Consider the following 23,175-nt stretch of genomic DNA (forward strand, 5'->3'; position numbering starts at 1 on the left):
TGATTGATGTTATTAGTTTTTATCTTGCTTCTGGCACTCGTCAGCAGTGAAATTATCACAAACTCAAGTTTGGTGGAACTTCATATTATTTGTGGTAGGGGTAAAACACCCCATTTGTAGGTAGATAGGGCCCACTTCTTGTACTGTGGTATAGGAAAGAGAGAATATAGAGAGTAGAGTTTGAGGGGAGCAGAAAGTGCTAAGGAAACAAATCCCAAAATATAGTTAGGAGTTGGTGAAACCCCCATGACCTTACATAACCCTTAAACATTATAACATTGTTGCAGGCGCCCAATCAATACAGTAGCTGCTAGCATGACCTCAGAAGCTGCCTAGGCCAGCAGTCATGATTCCCCTTTCTTATTGGTGCAGAGGGCCACTTTTGGTGACTATGTGGATTGATGACAATCCAAAGGCAAAGGGAAGGAATATGGAATATAGAAGCTGTTGAGACTTAAATGTGGTTCTTTTTCCTGTTCCACTCCAGGCAGATTTACTACCACATACCTTATCTAAAATACCATTTACTTTAAAAAATCATGGGTTTAAAGTAGAATATTGTATTTGTGAAACACAACCTTTAAGGAACAAAGACTTCATAAATCTATTGAAAAGGTATCAGCATGACAGTATTATACATCCCCTATTTATGTTTCCTATAGCTTGTATTCCTATGTTCAGAGAATAAATTAACCATATTTTACAAACCAGACAATGACATTTTTGTCAATTACATTGACAGGATGAGAAATCATCATTTTTTTTTATTGAGACCTTTGGTGTATTATACTTTATTTCACCGCGCCTTTTATGATGATCAGTTAATGGTGGTGTACAATAAACCTGGGTTGTAAATCTTCTGCTTGTTAGAATGGCAATAGATCTTTCAAGACAACCAGAGAATCAGTGCCTAATATACTCCCTTAATGTCCATACAACTGCTCCAGCCAGGAAAACCATTACTTTTTCTTGCTGCTTATTGCTTAAACATGTCTTCATGGCTACATAAATTTCCCTATGAGTACACATGAACCTCATGAACATCACACCATGCCTTTATATGTGAACATTGGCTGGATTCATATTCAGAAAAATACTCCATATGGTACATGTGTGGTTAACTTTAATTTAATTTTTTTATTTGCTTTCACCAACTGTCCTTTTTTATTTTGTAGCCCTATGCTATCATAAATTTAAAAATGTCTATGCAGTAGCATCCCGAAAGTATTATGTCATACAATTGACCTTATGATGAAAGCACTCCAGCACTTAATAGATTGTTATGTCAAATGCTGGAAATTTAATGCCCTCTATGATGAATCTTTATCTGACGTTCTCTAACCGGCTAGGGCTCTTATTGCTTCTATCACTTTTTATTACCCAGTATTTTGCAGTATTTAGTATCACAGGCAACAATTTTAAATTCCAATACATTTTTTGTTTTGTTTTTGGTCCATTTGTTTTTGGACAACCAATTTTGTTTCCTGCCTTTTTGGTTCAAACAAAGTTCAGAGGACTTTTTTCCATTTGAAAATTTGTTGTCACTCACCCTCATCCACTCTTTCACACTCTCACTCACGCTCTCTAACACTCTTATTCACGTTCTCACACATACATTCAGTCTCTTTCACACACTCTCTCAATGGCTCTGTGCCTTCTGTGCCAACCCATTCCATGTCCCTGTCTCCTTTCCTGCAGCTCCACTTCTTCTCTTGTTATTCTTCTGTCATCTTCAGTGAACTAGGCCTCCTGGCATAATTTACTAAAAAAGGCAGAGCCTCCTGGCACACAATCTCCCCCGAATGGAGGAACAGGGGAGAGAATGTCCCCATGACCCTGCCCTCCTGCGGAAGTACTTTGAAAAGCCAGAATTATGCAGACAGATTCACAGAGAAAGAGAGGTGCAGAAAGGATTCTCTTTCTACGCTAATCTGTCTTCATTATTATGGCATCTCTTTGTACAAATCGGAATCAGCTAGTCTATTAAATAGGTAGATACTACCATATTATTATATAAAATGTAAGAATAAATTGAAGATACCATAAAACAATGATCAGGAAGTATTGGCTATTGTAGGATAAAAAATTAATACACAATAAAGAAACTGTAGAAGTTAATAAAATCTTACTTAAAAGCAGAATTATATAAGTGTTAGTATAATATGCTTGCATAAAAAATAACATACCCTACTATGTCATACATGCTGGACAAGCGGCTGGATGAGAGTGAAAAGCAACTGTAGTCTGAGATTAATTCTTGGGGGTGCTGTTTTAGCCCTGACTAGAAGCACCCTTTGCTCCTGTCCATAACAAAATTCTAACTCCCACTTTTCTGGCATCCCATAATGAGCCCTTTATATTATACAATCTAGTAGACCCAGGAAGTGAAACAGATCTGTGACACAGGGAAGCAGGTGGCCCAGATCTTTGTCAGTGAAGTACAGATCTTTGCGTCTTTAAAGATAGTACCCTACTTAAACTGTCACCCTCAGTCCAGTCATAGTAGGAGTAGGCTTATGTATAGCTCTGGTTCAACATCCCAAAGAATTCTGCTTGTTCAGTCTTTCGATACAAATGAGACTAAAATTATCAACAGTCAATAAAAGGCAATCAGTGATCGTATTAAACAACTGAATAAAGTCATTTAAAGATCAACCCACCTCTGTATTCTACACAGTTACTATTCCACTCTATTAGAACGCTTGGAAACCAGTAGTAATTTATTGTGCTTAAATTAACAAACTATGATAATGTTCTTTACTTACACAGAATCATGTAAATAAAAAATTCTGCAAATCCTAAGGTTTAAAGCCCTATAGTATATACAACCACAACAGATGTTGAAGCACCTGTCATTTGCTATGGTGTAGTGCTTTCCTCGTTCCATTTATTTCCCCCTGGGAAGACTGCTGTGAATAAAATTATCAAATTTTTATAAAACAGGATGTGCACAATAACATTATTTGCAATAGAACTTAACAAGGGCATTATGAGTAAATAGTTTGGTAATGTGTGATTACCAATGGAGATTTTTTTTCCCCACCATTCATGGATCATGTATCACAACACTTGTGGCTTCACACATGCATTTTGAAACATACCTCTTGCACGTGTTAGTTTCATGGTTAAAGTCTGTTGACGTCTGTCAATGTTAAATGCTCAAGTACATGTGTATGCATAATTACACCAGCACTTAAAGGGACATCCTAGCCATCAAAGGAATTAAAGTGCATATGATGACTGGGATGCATATGATAACTGAGAGGTTCCTTTAAATTTGCATGGTGCCACCCTTGAAAATGTGTTAGGAGGGTGTTCTGCAGAATCCTTTAATATGCATTTGCCACTTTCTCCATGGCAAGGTACACTATATGAACAAAAGTATTAGAACATCTGACCATTACACCAACAGGGACTTTTATGACATTGTATCTTAAATACATAGACATTAATATGTAGTCGGTTTCACTCTCCTGAGAAGGCTTTCCACAGGATTTTGAGTGTTTCTGTGGAGATATATGCCCATTCACCCAGTAGAGCATTTGTGAGGTCAGGCACTGATGTTGGACAAGAAGGGGACATAACAAGACATTTTGGACAATGCTATGCTTCCAACTTCGTGGGAATGGTTTTCTCTTCCAGCATGACTGTGCCCCAGTGCACAAAGTAAGGTCCATAAAGACATGGTCTGCACAGAGCCCTGACCTCAATCCCATTGAACAACTTTGGGATGAACTGGAACAGAGATTGCGAGACAGGCCTTCTCATGCAACATCAGTGCCTGACCTCACAAATGCTCTACTGGATAAATGGGCAAAAATTCCCACAGAAACACTCCAAAATCTTGTGCAAAGCCTTCCCAGAAGAGTGGAAGCTGTTATAGATGCAAAGGGGAAACCAACTAAATATTAATGCCTATAGATTTGGAATGCAAAACAACATAACATAACATGTCCCTGTTGGTGTAATGGTCAGGTGCCCCAATACTTTTGTTTATAAAATGTATTTGACCTTGCAGTAAATGTGGTCAAACAGATCCTCTGACATGTGATATGCTCACCACCAGCACTGGCTTGACAAGCGCTCCAGGGGAAGGGAGTATAAGACCTCTGTGCACTGGCTGCTTAAGATCAATGAGAGCTCTTTCCATGCGAATCAGTGGCGCAAAAAGTTGGACAACAGAAGGAGTGTTCTGCTGCGTCTCTCAGCTTCTCCTTAAAGTTTTTTTTTCTCTTTTTTTGTGGCATATTAAATGAATACATCTTAAAGGATGTACGTAATCTCCTACTCCACTGTAAGAGGGGTTTTTTTTGCCCATTTTGTCGCTTTCTGCATGTGCATATGAGGGTCTTTTTAGATCCCAGAAGTATCACAAAACTAGCGTATACCACATGCGCACACTGGTAAGTAGGAGTTGTGCATTGGTAAGTAGGGGTAGGATTTGCACTGTTGCTTGGGGCAACAGTGGAAATGCATAGGTGGGATTCTGATGAATCTCTCCATGCATTGTCACATGGAAAACATGGTTAAAGGTAACACTCAGATATCATGTGTATTCAAAAACTATAATGCTAAAGTAACAAAAAATAACAAACACAACATGTAAGAAGGTAAATTCCCTATACAAATGAAAGGAATCCTTCTCCATAGTGAATATGGAGTATATATAGATCCTATGATTAACCATCCTTCTTTGCATTGGTTTTGTATTACATCTGTCTCAGTTAAATTGTACATTGCATTTTTTTACAAGGACAAATTCTCAGGAGTGCATTTAAGATGATATTATAATTACTAAGCTTTCTGCCTTAAGAACACCTGTGTATTCGGAAATTTGTCATGCATTGTTACACTCATAGTTTTTTTTTAAAACAGCTTAGATATAATCCAGTTTCACAGTATCCTGTTGATACATACTAAAAATTGCAGATTGGTCCTATTGCTCCATGTAATTGCATTTTTTTTTAAATGTATGTCTCTTCTTTCCTATAAACTTTTATGAAGCCTTCCAACGGCTTTGACTATTCTACTGAAAATTACACATTAGTTTTCAGGTGCCGCGTGTGGATTTGTTCACTGTCAGGAGTACATGAACTCCGGTATCAATTGGTGACAGATATTGCCTGGGGCCGGCCAATATGATTTACATCCGCTCACAGATCACAGAGAGCTTCCTAGATACTGGGGTTTCTCCTGCTTTTTCACATCCGTCTAATTTAAAATATTCCTGCAGGCTCCTAAGTGTTCTCATACCCATCGTAAAAATTTAAATTCATACTGATCCAATAAAATGTGAATACTGGGTATATACCATACATCAAATGACAATATGCACCAAATGTGTTCCTGGGTAACACTGCTATGTAGGATGTGCGTATCATATATTCATTAAAGTCAAGCCGTTCATAATAATTAACTTCAATCATGTGGCAGAAAGATGCATCCTCTCGTATAACTGAAAAAATAAAATAAAAAAATTAGAATTTTTCTATTATTAATGTTGACAAGTACAGTACCTAGATATTTACATATTATGGGACATCAAATTTTTGATTATACTGTTTTATTCAATTAGCTACTGGAAAATTGAGAAGTATATATTATTTCACAGTATGTATGGACAGAGTAAAAGGAAAAATGTTGAAGGACCTTGAGTGAATTCTCATATCACAGCCCCACAGTGAAACCTTTAATATTTTATCAATTTTATATTTTAGACCATGATTTTAAGGCTATAGTGCAAATAGCTTGTCCAACAAAGTGTAGGTAAAGTAGAGAAAAACGAGAAAGTCTTCCTGTTAATTTGTCTTTCATCGTTCTTGACTGCACTGGACTTTTGAGCAGCAAAGCTATAATTTTGTGCTAATGTTTTATATTATTTTCAAGCATCTTAGAAAATGGGTTTCTAAAGGCCCAAGGAAGACTGCATCAGTGTTTTTTTCTGCTGTGGATTCTTGGCATTTGTTAGTGGAGCCTAACTGTTAAGAACTCCAGCAGGAAATCTTAGAATGAGAATGCCATATATCTTTGCTTATCGGCTCTCATTCTTCTAAACGTTTTATCTGTATGTCCTGATGGCAGTCCACTTAGTGACAAGAACTGTCAGTATTTATAGCCAGTAATTATTCTTATAGCTGAAAAACAAGACACTCTGATAGATTTGGTAGAAATAGAGAAACAAAATGTTGTAATTTCACTTTAAATATATAACTTTCATTATATGAATTTAACAGGCCTGTCGGCTCTGCTCAATTACTTTACTGCTTGTTGTGCGGCAGATCTGGCCCATCTAGCCCCAATGGCTGGATACAAGTGGTCGCACACTTCAAGAGTATAAGAGTGAGCGTACGCCACGGATATCCAGCAAACAACTTTATATACATAATTCATACATAATATTAACATTTAGGATCAACAACATATGACCCCTTTTTTCTCACTTTTTTCTGCTATAATGAACACTTTGTGCTGTTCCACTGGTTCTAATGATGTCGGTTTCCTGTACCTAGCACTAATCAAGGTAACAGTAAAGTTGTTTACTGGTGTCACTAGTGTTAGTAGTCAAATATTAATATATCAGCCCTGGATTAAACAATTATTCATAAACTAGACATACAATAAGGATTTTAACGTTCTGTCAGGATATGGTAGCCAAGAGCCTATACTTTACAGAGAGGTCTGCTTTCCATGCTACGGTTATCCTTAATTTTCCCTTAAACCTTCATGATCAAATGCAAGTTTGGCCAACAGCTTCTTTTTCAGGTCTACAAAAAAGGGTGATTAAACCATCGTTAGACATATAAGTAAAAGAACAAAACACAAACCAAGAATAATAAAACTAAAGAGTTAATTAAATGAGGTTAAAGAGGTAAAAGGTAGCAGACTGCTTAATGAAAATTCTGCATTTTTTTTCTCTATTTTTGTTTGTTTTGGGGGGTTGCCTAATTTTCAGGGATTTGTACAAAATGAAGTAATATGCAGATGTCTTTTTTGTACAAATCAGAATGCACAAGTATACTTTTTAATATTTTAGGCCATTCTTAAGAATAACATATCATGCCCTAGTATGACTGTAGTCCAGGGCATATGTGCCCACAGGCTTAAAAGGGAGGTCAGAAATATGTATGTGTATGCCTGTTCTTTAAGAGATAAATGTATAGATACCTGGGATGTGACATTCCAGATGTTCTTCCAACCCAGGTTCAGCCTCCCATTTGCCTACATACATAATATACAACAACGAGTAAATGTTGGTATAGAATGGAGTTTTATATAAGGGCAGGCCTAAAATGTTTAAAACATATAATCATGTACATACTCATATGTTGTATATACCTTAAAATGTCTAGGAAATGTTCTATGGAGAATGATTTTTAATTTCTTTAAACAAAATTTAATGAATGCACTAAAGAAGTGATGACATTGAGTTCCTTTATTGTAGTTTATACTATAACTAACTATATTTCTTTTACCTCCATAAACATCAGACAACTCACATTTGGATTTGTTCCACAGTATGACAGCAAGACTGGCAATGTTAGGGGTCATATCAGACCACAACATGCATACATCTTGTCAATTCACTATTACTTGTGCTTAGATGGAGAATTACTGGGTGATCTGAAATGATACAAAACATTTAGCGTGTTTGGATCAGAACTTATTTTTGTTTTTCTTACATTTGTGAAATTAGAGTAGATAAACAGATTCTGCACACAAACCAATGAAGCATCTTGCTCACAGCTTAGAACGTCACAGTAATAGTGAGATATTTGTCCGTATGTGAAGGAAATACATGTGCAGCAATAGCTAGCACTTTAATTGCAATTCTAATGTGATTAGATGTGGTATAAGACAATCCCTGCTGATTTTTTCAAGGATGAGGCAATTACGGACAGTTAAATTATAGTGGTTGAGTACCACAGACACAGCAGGACCGTCAAAGCAGTAAAAACGAATGTCATTACAGATAAGAAATAGCTTTAAATGGTGAGGTTGCACTATATATATATATATATATATATATATATATTTTCAACAAGACCTAGCCATATAACCTTCCTTTGAAAGGATGGATACTTACCATTCTTTAACTGCATTTTAGATGTCGTAAGTACATAATAGCATGATAGAAATATAACAGCTGACGTGTAAGATGGAAAAGTGTATTAAAATAGCAACATAGGTAGAGATGCAGGACAAAGTGCACCAAATACAGTGAGTTTTTCACATGGCAGACTTGGCGTTACATCATATTGTTTTCTTTATTGTGTGGTTTATGAACACTTGCAGAAACATAGCCATGTATTTAGTATTAGTTAATTATCTCCACTCTGTGTTATTATGGACATTCTTGTTTAACTGTTTTAATGCGAATCAACACAAAATTAAACATAACATCACTCTGTAAATTGTGTGTTCTTTATATGAGTAATAAAGTTGATTTCAAATGTGTCTTTATTGTCATTCATTAAGGAATGTTGGGTATTAGACCTATGTTTATCAAACATAAAGTCAATATTGTTTCTCTGTAATATTGTATTGATCATGGACAACAATAAATGGTTAATAAGTGATCCCATTCATGCACAATGACATATGACCTATATGAGACGTACTGAGCATAGTGACATTAATTGAATAAAGATAGCTGCTGAATATTCAACGAGATATGTCCCTGAGGGAGGAAATTACATATAGGTGGTTTAGTGAGCACTGTGATTAAAGATGGCTGCCGCATAGTCAATAGTACATGTGTTTGATAGAAAAGGTGAGGATCCTTGAGTCCCTGCCTTCCACACATAAGCACATCCTAGAGATGACCAATCAGGTATTGGTTATGTTATATATGTGGGTGGATACTGGACTGAAGGCTATTTAAGGTTGTACCAGTAGTTTAGAGGGTAGTTTCATGACTAGGTCGGAAGGAGTCAGGTGTCTCTTAAGAAGCCCATATACATTTATTGAACATGTGTCAAGGAACTCTCCTCATATTTTCAGGTTTCATGTTTGCTCAATTATCCTGCGTAAGCTGTTGAGTCTCCACTAATAGAGCTGTTATATATCTGTTTTTTCCTGATAGATTGTTTATAGCATTTTGTGTAAGATGTTAAGTGTCTACTATTACTTGATATACATATATATTATTTGCAGTAGTTTTAATCATTGATGACTATTCTAACAAAAGAGAGAATAATACATTCTCAAATAAAAACTGAACATACAGGCTAAGTCAACAGCTACAGCAATTGATGTTATTAATGTTTTGATTATTTTAGTTAAATACTTTACAATATACTGTCCACTGCAATAGTAATTTGGAAAGGGAAAGATGTATATTATTGTTTATTTAGTTGCATAACACCATATTACACAGTGTTGCACAATATTGCTCATGGTAAGCTGCTAAAGCATTACTGAAAACCCATAGAAAACAAAAGGTGTGGTGTTTTAATGAAACTGTAGGGTGACATATTTTGTTTATACGTTCATACACAGATCATTAAGAACGCATTTGGATATAAACTGCAAAATGATGTTACTGCGCTTTTATTAAAGACATTCAAATACTGCACATATTGCCAGGCTAACTGTTTTAAAATAAATGGTTTTAAATATCTGCCTTGACCATATTCCCTTCTTCATGGAAATGAGAGTCATCTGTTAATTTGTTTTGAATGTATTACGTTTTAGTTATTCCACTTGAAATGGCTAACGAGAAATGTTTGATTAGAGGTGTGGCTAGGGGAGAGCTTTAGCAAGACTTTTAGTGTGACTCATGGGTCTATGCACAGGGTCAGTGGTCAGGAGGTAACTCTGCTGACCAGATTCAACTAAGCTCATGTGGGCGTGCAAGATTACATTTTGTGGGCTACAGGCGAGGACATGCAAGATTTATGCGAGCTTGCATATTCTCACCAGCGACAAATGCGAAATTCACTCCCTCCTGGTACATAATCAAAGTAGGATGAGGGCTTAAGCAGGTTTAAGCAAGGCCCCCTGCATCTTTATTGCATCTCAATTGAGGCCCATTGAAGCCAATGGAGGTGCAATGCAGGTTTCTAACACTGGGGTTCGCCGGTGCACGCTCATGTGCAGCCAGCTGCCATTTTTAAGCAAGAAATATGGGGTGCAGGTGATACCTTTGCCTGAATGGACCTCACCCCCCTTCCAGGGGGACATAGGGGTTGGACACCACAGGGATATAGGGGGCACAGGAGCTTATCAAGCATACATTGTAAATGTCAAATTGGAGCATGCATTGCTTTTATTATGAGATATGTTCACAAAAAATGTATGCATTTGTTTGAGAACAGAGAAAATATACTATTTTAATATTATTACCATATTTCCTTAACTGTTTCAATTACAATAAATGTAATTTTCCCATACTGCATCTAATCCCAAAGCTAATTTGCAAATACTTGCAAAATAACATAGCCTCTACACAACATACAGAGCCTAGTGTTTAATAATGTGACTAGAAAATGTCTTTAATGACAGGTTCCACATTTAAATCTATACGCTAAAATAAATAAAAACACAGGAAAACAGATAAACATTTTCTAAGAATTACTGATAGGCCTTAATCTCCAGCCAGTAGAGTAGCCTCCTCTTTGATTGACGAGAGCCACGGGTGGTTTTTTACACTGCATGAAAACATGCTTAGAGTTTGTTATTAAAGCACTTAGAGATGATTTTCTGCCACTGATGGCAAGTACTCATGCAGAACTAATCAAAAGTAAATGTCTCATAAATAATGAACAAACCATTTTGCCTATTTTTCCACTTCTGAGCCAGGCTTCAAATAAAACATGATTTTTACAGTTGTCCTACACCCACCATTATGCATTCTAATGGTGATTATGCGGCAATCTTGCTCCTTTTCCTGGATCAACAATTCAGGTTATTGCATGCCGTTGCTCTTATCGTGTTTAGAGAAAGAACATTGTATAATGTGTTTTGCACATTTTCCGTAAAAGCAGCAAGAATTAAATGGGTGGCAGTTGTCACTGATGGGACTGTCCCAAACAATGGCATAGTTATTAACAATACACCTAGTTATTAACTAGATTCTCATAGGTTCATGTAAACATTTCTGTATTTCTTAATCATATTCAATTTTACTGGGAGACTTATCCTCCTCTTATTCAAAAAGAGATGTAATAACATGTAATCTTCAGATTGAGCAATCAAGCATTATTGTATATTAATAGTGATATTCTACCTATGTTCTTCTAGGTACGTCATGCACAGTATATTTCCAATCATAAATATGAAGACTTAATTTGTTGATTTGTTATGTTTGTAGTCATCAGGAATTAGGGGTTCAGTGCCCTATACCCTGTGCACTTCTAGGTGAGAAAAATAATTTATTTTATTTCTCTAAATATCACTCAAAGGTATGTTTAAATTTTTTGTGAACAAAAACTATACCTATAAATTTTGTCTAGACTTGCGTTAAAGACAAGGGAAAGATGGGAAAACAGGTAACGTCAACTGATGCATTAAGTCATCTTAAGAAATATGGTGATCCTAGTATTTACCAGGACTAAAATCCAGGCAGAGCATATTAGATTATGCAGTGGAGAATCACTGGGCTTTAGACATTTGCAAATTCTGGCATTTAGTCATTTACATATATCAATATGTGTGACTTAAGTACAACATCATCATATCTGCTCTATTATTAATATACAGTATCTGCAATATTGCCACTCTTATAATGCACACAGGTAAATCTTCAAAGAAATGAGATTTAACTAAATTGATACTACATACAGTGTAACATCAGGTTGTCACAAACTACCTAATAATACAGTATTAAAATAAAAAAATTAAGGAAATTCTAAGAGTAGAACAATATAAAACAATAAATGTTCAGAGATGATAACAAATAATTACCTTTGTAAGGGGGAAACATCTGAAACAGAGGCAGAGGGTGAGATTAAAAGAACAGAAATTGGAAACTGAATAGCAAGACCTTACTGAAAAACCCTTCCTATATTAGACATCTCTATGTACAATCCCTTTGTATGAACCTCTTTCCAGGCAAATAGGTTTTTATAAATGGTCAATAAAATGGATTTTCTTATTTATTGACATTCCTTTCTTCAACACTTTTGATCCAAAGGCGCAGCTGAGAAACCTTGGAGACGACAATTCTGCTGAAGCAGTTATTTGAAGTTTACTTAAAACAACAGTGAAATGCAAAGACTCAAAATATTGTTTAAAAAAAAAACTTTCAGCCTTCACCTTCCTCAAATTCTACCATTATAAATTGCCACTTTATAAGTTAGAAAAGCTTTTTTTCACAAATATATTGGCTGTTATTTTATTGGAGTCTATATTAATTGGTTTTGTCTGGAATTACACACTTTTGATTTTTATTTGTCAAAAATATTATCTGATAATACTCTTCACATATTATTACATGGATGTGTTGTAATCTTACTCATGGCAGGGTAATGTTTGAAGAAGATTCCAGGAGCTTCAAGAAAAAGAGAAAGCATCTTCATTGTAACACACCAAACAATATTTTAGATTTCAAATAGGGACACCTGTATTAGGAGGTGTATTAAGAACCATGGCATTGCAGGGCTGGTGCAAGAAATGGGTATACTCCACTTTACTCAGAGAGCCAACTTCCTGTGCTCAGCTTCAGAGAGTAGTAAGGAGGGCATGTAGGACCTGAAGTGAAGGTCTGTACTGCAATAACAGTGACCTCCAGCTCCCTGGGCTGGTCAGCAGAGACAGTGTCCAAAACTCAAGACAGTCTCCAAAAACAAGGACTGTTGGTGATATGTTAGGACATATGATATATTGTATGATAACTACAGTGGGGCAAAAAAGTATTTAGTCAGCCACCAACTATGCAAGTTCTCCCACTTACAAAGATGAGAGAGGCCTGTAATTTTCACCATAGGTACACTTCAACTATGAGAGACAGAATGAGACAACAAAGTCCATATATCACATTGTCTGATTTTTAAAGAATTTATTTGCAAATTATCGTGGAAAATAAGTATTTGGTCAATAAAAAAAGTTCATATCAATACTTTGTTATATACCCTTTGTTGGCAATGACAGAGGTGAAACGTTTTTTGTAAGTCTTCACAAGGTTTTCACACACTGTTGCTGGTATTTTGGACCATTCCTCCATGCAGATCTCCTCTAGAGCAGTGATGTTTTGGGGCTGTCGCTGGGCAACACGGACTTTCAACTCCCTCCAAAGGTTTTCTATGGGGTTGAGATCTGGAGACTGGCTAGGCCACTCAGGACCTTGAAATGCTTCTTACGAAGCCACTCCTTCGTGTCTCCGGGCGGTGTGTTTGGGATCATTGTCATGCTGAAAGACCCAGCCACGTTTCATCTTCAATGCCCTTGCTGATGGAATGAGGTTTTCACTCAAAATCTCACGATACATGGCCCCAATCATTCTTTCCTTTACACAGATCAGTTGTCCTGGTCCCCAAACAGCCCCAAAGCATGATGTTTCCATCCCCATGCTTCACCATAGGTATGGTGTTCTTTGGATGCAACTCAGCATTCTTTCTCCTCCAAACACGACGAGTTGAGTTTCTACCAAAAAGTTCTACCTTTGTTTCATCTGACCATATGACATTCGCCCAATCCTATTCTGGATCATCCAAATGCTCTCTAGCAAACTTCAGACGGGCCCGGACATGTATTGGCTTAAGCAGGGGGACACGTCTGGCACTGCATGATTTGAGTCCCTGGCAGCATAGTGTGTTACTGATGGTAGCCTTTGTTACTTTGGTCCCAGCTCTCTGCAGGTCATTCACTAGGTCACCCAGTGTGGTTCTGGGATTTTTGCTCACTGTTCTTGTGATCATTTTGACACCACAGGATGAAATCTTGCCTGGAGCCCCAGATCGAGGGAGATTATCAGTGGTCCTGTATGTCTTCCATTTTCATATAATTGCTCCCACAGTTGATTTCTTCACACCAAGCTGCTTGCCTATTGCTGATTCAGTCTTCCCAGCCTGGTGCAGGTCTACAATTTTGTTTCTGGTGTCCTTCGACAGCTCTTTGGTCTTGGCCATAGTGGGGTTTGGAGTGTGACTGTTTGAGGTTGTGGACAGGTGTCTTTTATACTAATAACAAGTTCAAACAGGTGCCATTATACAGGTAACGAGTGGAGGACAGAGGAGACTCTTAAAGAAGATGTTACAGGTCTGTGAGAGCCAGATATCTTGCTTGTTTGTAGGTGACCAAATACTTATTTTACCGAGGAATTTAACAATGAATTAATTAGAAATCCTACAATGTGATTTCCTGTATTGTTTCCCCCCATTCTGTCTCTCATAGTTGAAGTGTACCTATGGTGAAAATTACAAGCCTCTCTCATCTTTTTAAGTGGGAGAACTTGCACAATTGGTGGCTGACTAAATACTTTTTTGCCCCACTAAGCACACAGAAATGATAAGGGTCTGTAGACAGAAGCAGTATACTGATATTCCCTGAAACCTCACTCTCACAGAAATGATGCCCTGGAGGGTCACCTCAAGATGCAGGGAGGTGTTTTGAGGCAATCAAAGGAGGGAAGGTTAAAAATAAAAGATGGGGTGCATCTAAGCGAAAATAGAGGAGATAACAGAAATGAAGGAGCACAAATGCAGCAGAAAGACACATTGAATTTGGCTCTGTTTATAGAAAGATGCCATTGTAGCAATACTCATTTTGACATGTGGAGGGAGAACACTGTCTCACATGATAATATATTAAAACACCCATCCACATGCATCTCAGGCAGCACACAATATGCATGTAGCAGAGTTATTTATGGTAACACTTATTTAAAGCTAAGCCAAGGATGACTGCCTTGATTTAAGCCACTTTCTCTCTCCTGTGCACCAGCTTGTAATACACAGACAGCTGTCCACAGCTGTCCACCGCAGGGAAAATGAATAAAAATTCAGAAGCGTTGCCAAGTCAGTCAACACCTTCGTCTCTGCAGAATAATTTATGCAAGTGAAACAGTACATGAAGTGTGTAAACAAGTTTGTTATCTGCTTGCACTCCGGACCTTAAAAATGTTTGTCTATACCCTTATATATTTGATTGCTCAATGTACTTATGGCCTTATAAGCACAAGATGCTTATGGAGTCACTGTTTTTATAGCATTGTTTCATTTAAGGGAAAGTTCTGTAATGTATTTTGCATACAACATTACATTACATTTATTTATAAAGCGCCGGCAGACTCCGCAGCTCTGTTACAGTCAGTAGAACAATTTCACATACAAAAACACAAACAATTTCACATACAAAAACAGATATGTAATATGGCAGCGGACACCTGATATAAAAGACCACGGTCTCCCCGCTCCAAGAGACTCTATTGGTCATTCGTACGGACCTTTAACTCTCGGAGCTAAGTTGGCTAAATTGTGGCACAAGGATTTTAAAAGTCTGTACGAGCGACTCTATTGATCGCCAGCAGGGGGCTCGCCTGCCATCAACCAATGAAGTACAGGTGCACTTGATTGGTTGATGGCAGAGGAGGCCCCTGCAGGTGACCAATAGAGTTGCTCGTACGGACATTTAAAATCCTGGCGCCAAAGCTGCTGCGTAGTGCGTACCACGTTAACCCCGTATGAACCCCTTCTACAAAAAAACGAACAAAAAAACCAACACGAAGAATGTACATGAATATTCACCCGAACCAAACACAGGAACGGGCGAATATTCGAACACAAAGACGAACACGAAGACCTGGCCGGTGTCCAAGTCTAGTTCCTAGTAGTAATAATAATCCACTCAACAAACATTTCTATTTTATAACATTGATTATACAAGCATATTAAACAGAATAGTATTCTGGATGATCTCGTTGGAAGCGGCAGTCCACAACATCCTAGTTTACCAAAATGACTTTTTCTTACTGTTGTTAGATCAGGTCATTTTACTAAAGATCATTTCTTTGGCACCACCTCACAACAGCACAACAATGAATTTGGCAAGCATTAAGAATATATAGTAACAGCTGTGAGAACAAAGACGCCAATGCAGGTCACATACAGACATACCCGGGAACTCGCTGGACTTAACTCAACATTGGACCATGCCCACCCAGTAAAGGCTGTCTAAGGATAGTCCCACCCCTTCACAAAGCCACCCCATCAGATGAGGGACGCTCTACCCTAATTGGGGTAGTTCCCAGGCATTCACATGGATCCACAACATAGATATGTTAGTGATGTAACTGTAATTGGCTGGCTGTGCTAGTAGACACTAATGCTTGTCCATTTGCCTTTCAACAACAGCATTGAGACAGATATAGAAACTAAAATTTGAATCTTCTTTATAATTAGTTTATTTTCTTCTTTTTGCATATTACGAATCTTCATATAGTAATTAGTATGCTTTATCTAGCATAGAGAACTCTTTGTTATTGCTGTTTAGTTGATGGTGATGGTGTCTAGCATTCTGTAGGTGATAGGAATTTTAAAATTGTTTAACTGTTTCCTTGTGAGCTGTGGATGCCCAGTGACGCATTAGTAGCTGGGACCATCACACATACCCACATCTGCGGTTTATTGCAGAACTGCAGAAACTACAGAAATAATAACAAAAAATATGTAGATTATATTTAAAATGTAGACTTTTTTGGCATATTTCATATAAAAAGCTGTGATAGGTATTTCAGTTTTGAAAAAGCTTCCTAAAAAACAAGCACATCAACTGACAATCTTGCCACAAAATGAACACTATACTTAGTGCTTTCCACCCACAAAGTGACTCAGATGACTTTATATAATCAGTATGTACCATTGCAAAAAATGAAAATTTAAAAGAATAATAGACAAAAGTTGTGGTTACTGAAATTTGTTTGTTTACCAATTTTAATAAAACTTTTACTGATATGGTGGCAAAGTCTAGTGAACTGTTGATCTCCACGCAGTGATCTATTTATCCCAGGTTCTGCCCTGGGCCTGACTCAGGACAGTGTCCCCAGCCTCTCCCTCCACTGACGCTTTTTTCATATGAAATGATGTCATATCTCAGCACTCCATGTCATAAATGCTTAAACGCCTTTTAATATAACATATTGGAGGCTTCATAGAAGGGTCTTCCATACACTTAATGGGCTGGTTGGAAAGTTCACATGGACCACAGGGGAAGCAGATCACCATGGAGGCTTTGCACCACTGGAAATGCTGCCCATCCTGTCTTGCACCTCAGACCTAGGCCAGAATAATTAGCTGTATGCATTTAAAGAGCGTTTTTTAATGTTCATAAGATGGCCTACTCTTATTGTCTCTTTTCTAATTTCTAAATCCCCTCCTTCAATCAAAGCACCCATTACTCCTGCTCTATTTTCATGTTAAAAAAAGGCTTTACTGCCCCTCCTTTGTTGGCTCAGGAGAGGGCTTCCTGGTGGGAGGCAATTGTTAGTTACCCATTAATAGGAAAATGATATGACCATGGTAGTAGTAGCGAACAGACCAGCATGCACCTGCACAATTTTAGTTTACAATAGCTGAGGTAGTAAAGATTACCTACAACTACCCCAGTGAGCAATCCCTATGGTGATCAGCCAGTCATTTTGGACTGTATATCAGGGGAGCAGCATTCAACAACAAAAAAGTTAGTGTGCAGTGTAGGCCACCACAAACCCAGCCTATAACAATTCCCACGAAGTTCAGCTAGCAATGGTTGAATATTATTGTAGATACAGTCAACAAAAGATAGTTTTTGTACTGAGAGTAAGACAGCGGAACAACCCGACCCAACAAGGGGTGTGTAGCAAGGATAAAAAAAATTTTTCTGCACTCCCCTGACTACCAGGTGTTTTTTTCTGCTCTCTAGGTCTAGTTAACTTACGCTAAATAGCCTGCTGTTTCTCCTTCCCCTGCTGCTGCTCGTGTGGGCCTCTTTAATTTCCAAAAGAGGCCCATGGCCTATGCAATGTTTACAACAAAGCATGTGGCTGCCTACCTCTGGCATGGAGTGTTCTTGGAGTGGGAGAAGGCATGTAAAAAAATTAGTCAAGTTTGTATATTTCACTCTATAGTAGTTATAGTACATTAAGATTTACAAAGAATACAATGCAATATAATGGGCATTCTTAGGAAATTGGAATAAAGTACTATACCGGTACTATACCGGTACTATACCAAATGTATCGGTTTGTCTTAGTCTGTCAATTCTTGTCTTGTCATATCCCTTGAATTTATGTATTGTATTAAGCGCTGCGTAAACTGTTGGCGCTATATAAATAAAGGATAATAATAATTTAGTATTTTCCCATTAAAAAGGAAAGTTTACCAAACTGCCTCTGCTACTAAGTCATTTTTTACATAATCCAACTGAATAAAGACTAAACAATTAGTGCCCCGGACAAGATGTTATTTGCCTGATAGCCAGAAGATCAGTACATTTATTTAACTGAATTTAAAATCATCAATTTTCTTTAAAATACCTAAAGGTGATCAGTAGTTTTATATAACAATAAATAAAAAGGAACACATAGAGATAGCATTGTACAATAATAAATCTGCTTGTTTATTGTTGTTTATTTCTTGTTTATTTAATGTGTGTTACTTGGAAAAATAATTAGTCAAGGTCACAGCTGTTAAATAGTTGATATAATTATTATATTACATTCTGAGTCTAATTAAAATATAAATGAATCTTCATAATCTTTACATTATGATCCATCAGACTGATATTGGTTCTCATGTAATTACCCTGTTAGGTCTCAGAATGTTGAGTTAGTGACCCTTCTCTGTAGTAGTCTGTGTTAGTTAACAGTACAGATTTAGAACACATTTTTTAATTTCTAAACAATCATCTCCATTCTTTTTACTTAATGTTTCTTCAGTACATTAATAAATTGGCATTCTTGAATAGCAAATAGTTTACAGAGCGTATTACAATTTGAAAGTTGAATTTTAAAAATCAATTATGATTTCTCATATTGCAGTACTAGGGATGTCAGGGTACACCTAGGTGGCTGTTCTCTAAACTACCCAAAGTATGAATTTATTTTAGCTTAACAAAAGCACATATTACAACACATAACTGTTTTCTGAATGATATATTACTTTGATATTAAGAATGAGAATAAATATACAATAATAACAAAAAAAATCACGCCTCTAGAGGGTCTCCATGTATCAGTATTAAAACTAAGCTAGATGGATTAAAAGATACTAGATTTAGATATGAAGTTGAATACCTTGTTAAAAACAGACCACTATCTATAAGCTATGTAACATGTTTTTATCCAGGTTCTATATATCATGTATTTTCGTGTTATAGCACCCAGTAAATGTATTTTTATATGCATCTCTGTTGTTCACTTATTCTTTATGAGTGCTCTTACTATTTAGTATATTGATTGTTTTGGTGCTTTGAGTTCACCTTTAGGTTTTAGCACAAGCACCTTATTCTCCTGTATACGTTTTGGAGTGTGGCTCTGATTTTGTTATTTTAAACTCTCAGGATTTGACCCTGAGTCTCATGGTTTTTGCTCTAATCTCAGGGTTTCAGGGTAAAGGACAAAACCTCAGGGTCACACACTCTATGGTGATCTGATAATACCCGAGTATCCTAACTGTTACTTTTACCACCAGTAAGTCATGGCTGATACCCATGTTTAAAAACATGTTCCTCAATTTAGTGTATATATAAATAATGACAAGTAAAGATTTCAATGAGGACTGGTATTAGAGTCATTTAGGTAGCATGCTTGATGTAGAATCTGAATGATGGGCCATTAAAGTGTTAATATTGAAACAGTCTCAGAGTCACTTCATACAGAAAGTTTCCAAGTATACTTATAAGGTACAGGTGAGCTCCAGGAGGGGTAGCCCTGGGAATTTCCCAGGCATGATAATTTGATGGTGATGAGACAACATGACTCCAATGTTTAAACACATTTATTTTAATCCAGTTCTTTCAAAATAAGTTGCCGAGTGCTCAATGCTTAAATGCATATTTAAACATTTTTGAAGATTAGTCAAGGTTCTCTGTATGATGCATTATCGTAATGCAGACGATTAATGATATATTTCGCTTATAATGTGTGTTCAGAATAAGCATTGTGTTGAAATGCAGAACAGTCCAAGTTTTAATGAATTTCCCTTCTGAATTGTTTCAACACACTCCCGATGCCTGAAGCATAAGGACATAAAATCATCTTCACCTGGATATTGCCTGGAATACAGATCTCATTGAACATAACTCCGTAAGGAGATATAAATATTTAATATTTATAAAATGCAGACAGATCTGCAGACATCTGCCCGCACTATTAAATACATTTGTTCCATTGCACCTTAACCCCTTATGTCTTATGTGCCAGTGTGTGTTTTAATCTAATAAATACTAATGTGTTACTTATCCCTGCACTACTCAAAAGAACTTCAACCTAAAATTACTTAGTGAGTTCTGCACTAATGTAATAGTTTAAAGACTCGCTAGAGCAAACATCTCTGAAACATCTGGGATTATATACCGTATTCATCAGCGTATAACACGCACTTTTATAACTAAAGTAAAAAGCGTAAACCCTACCTGCAAAATTTGCAGCCGTGTCTCCCTGACTTCCGGTCCGGGCGGGGGTGCGTGTTATACCCCGGTGCATGGTATGCGCCGATAAATGCGGTGTATGTAATTTACTTTAACCCCTTCGTGACAATTGCCGGTCCGGGCACGTCACTGAAAATCGTGACGATTATGACAATTGACGTGCCAGGACCGGCACGTCTTTAAACGGGTGAAAAAATCGATCCGTGATCGATTTTTTCACTCAAACGGTGTTGCTCTAATGCCTCGACATCGAGGCATTGAGCAACACCAAAAAAAACATTCCCGCCCCCCCCCGATCGCTCCTAGGAGCAAAAAAAAAACATGTTTGAAAGACTGCACGTCTTTCAAACATGGCGGCGCCCGCCGCCGAAAAACGGGTTTAGGAAGCGATCGCGAGTCGCTTCCTTTGCTTAGCTGGTGTTGCTAAGATGCCTCAGTATCGAGGCATCTTTGCAACACCTGTTTAGCAAAGGAAGCGACTCGCGATCGCTTCCTAAATGCTCAACTTACCTTCCCGGTGCCGGTGTCTTCGAAACACACGCGGTGTTTCAAGATGGCGGCGCCCATCAAGCCGGGGGGCGGAGCCTGCTGACATCATCGGGGGGGTGTTGCTGGATGTCATGGACATCCAGTGAATAACACCCCCTAGTGGTCAGATCACTCATAAGAGTGATCATGATTTGATAAATCAAAGGCAATGTTTTCTAAACATTGCCTTTGATCAGTATTGGATCTGCCCCCCTCCTTCACTTGCTTCTAGTGAGGGAGAGAGACAGATCGGTGTGTTCTGGTATTTCAGGTATTCCCTAATAAAAATATATATATATTGATCCAAAGGCTCTTATAAGAGCCACCCATATAATATTAACCCCTTCATTGCCATTGATCACTGCATAAACAGTGATCTTGCATAGTGGCAATTGTTTTTGGGTTTGTTTTTTTTTTACATGTTTTTTTACATGTTTTTTTACTTTTTTTTACTTTTTTTTAGGTTTTTTTTTATTTTTTATTATAGCCATTAACCCTTTCCTTCCCCACTATTTTTGCTGCAATTCTTACCATGCAGCGGTATACGGCTGAGGAGGCGTATGCCTTTTTGGCCACAGATTCTGAGGCCACTGATACAGCGTCAGATTTTGACGTTGGTCAGTTCACAGATACATCTAGTGATGTATCTGTGGCTGTTAGGACGCCTACCACACGTAGTCGTGGCAGTGCACCAGAGGCATGGGTAGCGCCTAATAGGTACAAGCCAGCTATCCCTCCTTTTTCTGGAATTCCTGGCATCAATATTGATGTTACAGGATTCACTCCACTGCAGTTTGTGCAGGTTTTTTTGGGAGAAGATGTCTTGGGAGACATTGTCACACAAACAAACATTTATGCCCAGCAGCACCGTGCTGCTAGCCCTAATTCTTTTTGGGCAAAACAGCCATGGACTCCCATTGACGTGCCAGAATTTCTTAAATTCTGGGCACTCACAATGTTAATGGGCATTATAAAAAAGCCCTCCATCCGCTCCTACTGGAGCACCAGCCCCATCTTTAGTACCCCCATTTTTGCCCAAACTATAACTAGGCAAAGGTATGAAATGATTCTTCGTTTCATGCATTTTAGCGACAACAGCCTGTGCCCCCCTAAGGAGGACCCCCAGTTTGATAGGCTGTACAAAATCCGCCCCCTGATTACCCATCTCGCTGCCAGGTTTCCAGAGGTTTATACACCTGGAAAGAATATCTGCGTGGATGAATCCCTAATGAAATATAAAGGAAGGTTGGGATTCAAGCAGTATATTCCTTCCAAGCGCTCCAGGTATGGAGTGAAGGTGTATAAGCTCTGCGAGAGCGAGACAGGATATACTCATGCCTTCCGGGTATACGAGGGTAAGGATAGCTACCTTGACCCTCCAGGTTGCCCAGATCATCTGGGCACCAGTGCCAAGATTGTTTGGGACCTAATATTCCCCCTTATGAACAAAGGCTACCACTTGTATGTAGATAACTTCTATACAAGCGTCCCTTTGTTCAAGCTGCTGTATTGTTTCGATACGGTAGCTTGCGGTTCTATAAAAAAGAACCGCTTGGGTTTCCCACAACGCCTGGTACGAACCCGGCAAGGAAAGGGGGAGACCTCAGCTCTACGCCAAGAGGAGCTTTTGGCATTGAAGTTCAAGGACAGAAAAGAGGTGTGCATGCTGAGCACCATCCACGATGAGAGAACCGTGGAGGTTTCTGTCCGTGGCAGAGCTGGGGTCACTACAAAGCCAGTGTGCATCAGGGCCTATAACAAGCACATGGGTGGAGTTGATCTGTCAGATCAACTCCTACAGCCCTACCTCATTATGAGGAAGACAAAGGCCTGGTACAAGAAGGTTGCAATTTATCTAATGCAAATTGCAACCTATAACGCTTTTTTGCTGCACAAAAAAGCAGACACTGGGCTGAAGCTGTCTTTTTTGCAGTTTCAGCTCGAAGTAATTTCAGGTATCTTGTACCGTGATGCACCTGGTCCCCAAGTAGTGATGGGAACCAACAGAATTGGGGCTACCCATTTTATTTTTAAAATCCCCCCTACAGCAAAGAAGCAGAATCCCCAAAAGAGATGCAGGGTATG

The 23,175-nt window shown here is 38.0% G+C and overlaps 1 protein-coding gene across 1 annotated transcript in view; it reads right to left on the reverse strand.

The window, feature by feature from the left end:
- The window catches only part of LOC149280687 (polypeptide N-acetylgalactosaminyltransferase-like 6), a 537,937-nt gene that overhangs the window by 192,828 nt on the left and 321,934 nt on the right, over positions 1-23,175 (reverse strand). The gene's annotated exons all lie outside the window — the stretch shown is intronic.

This window comes from Sceloporus occidentalis, unplaced genomic scaffold (genome assembly GCF_023333645.1).
Source record: "Sceloporus occidentalis isolate IW3139 unplaced genomic scaffold, rSceOcc1.0.p SCAF_149, whole genome shotgun sequence".
NCBI classification, from domain to species: Eukaryota; Metazoa; Chordata; class Lepidosauria; order Squamata; family Phrynosomatidae; genus Sceloporus; species Sceloporus occidentalis.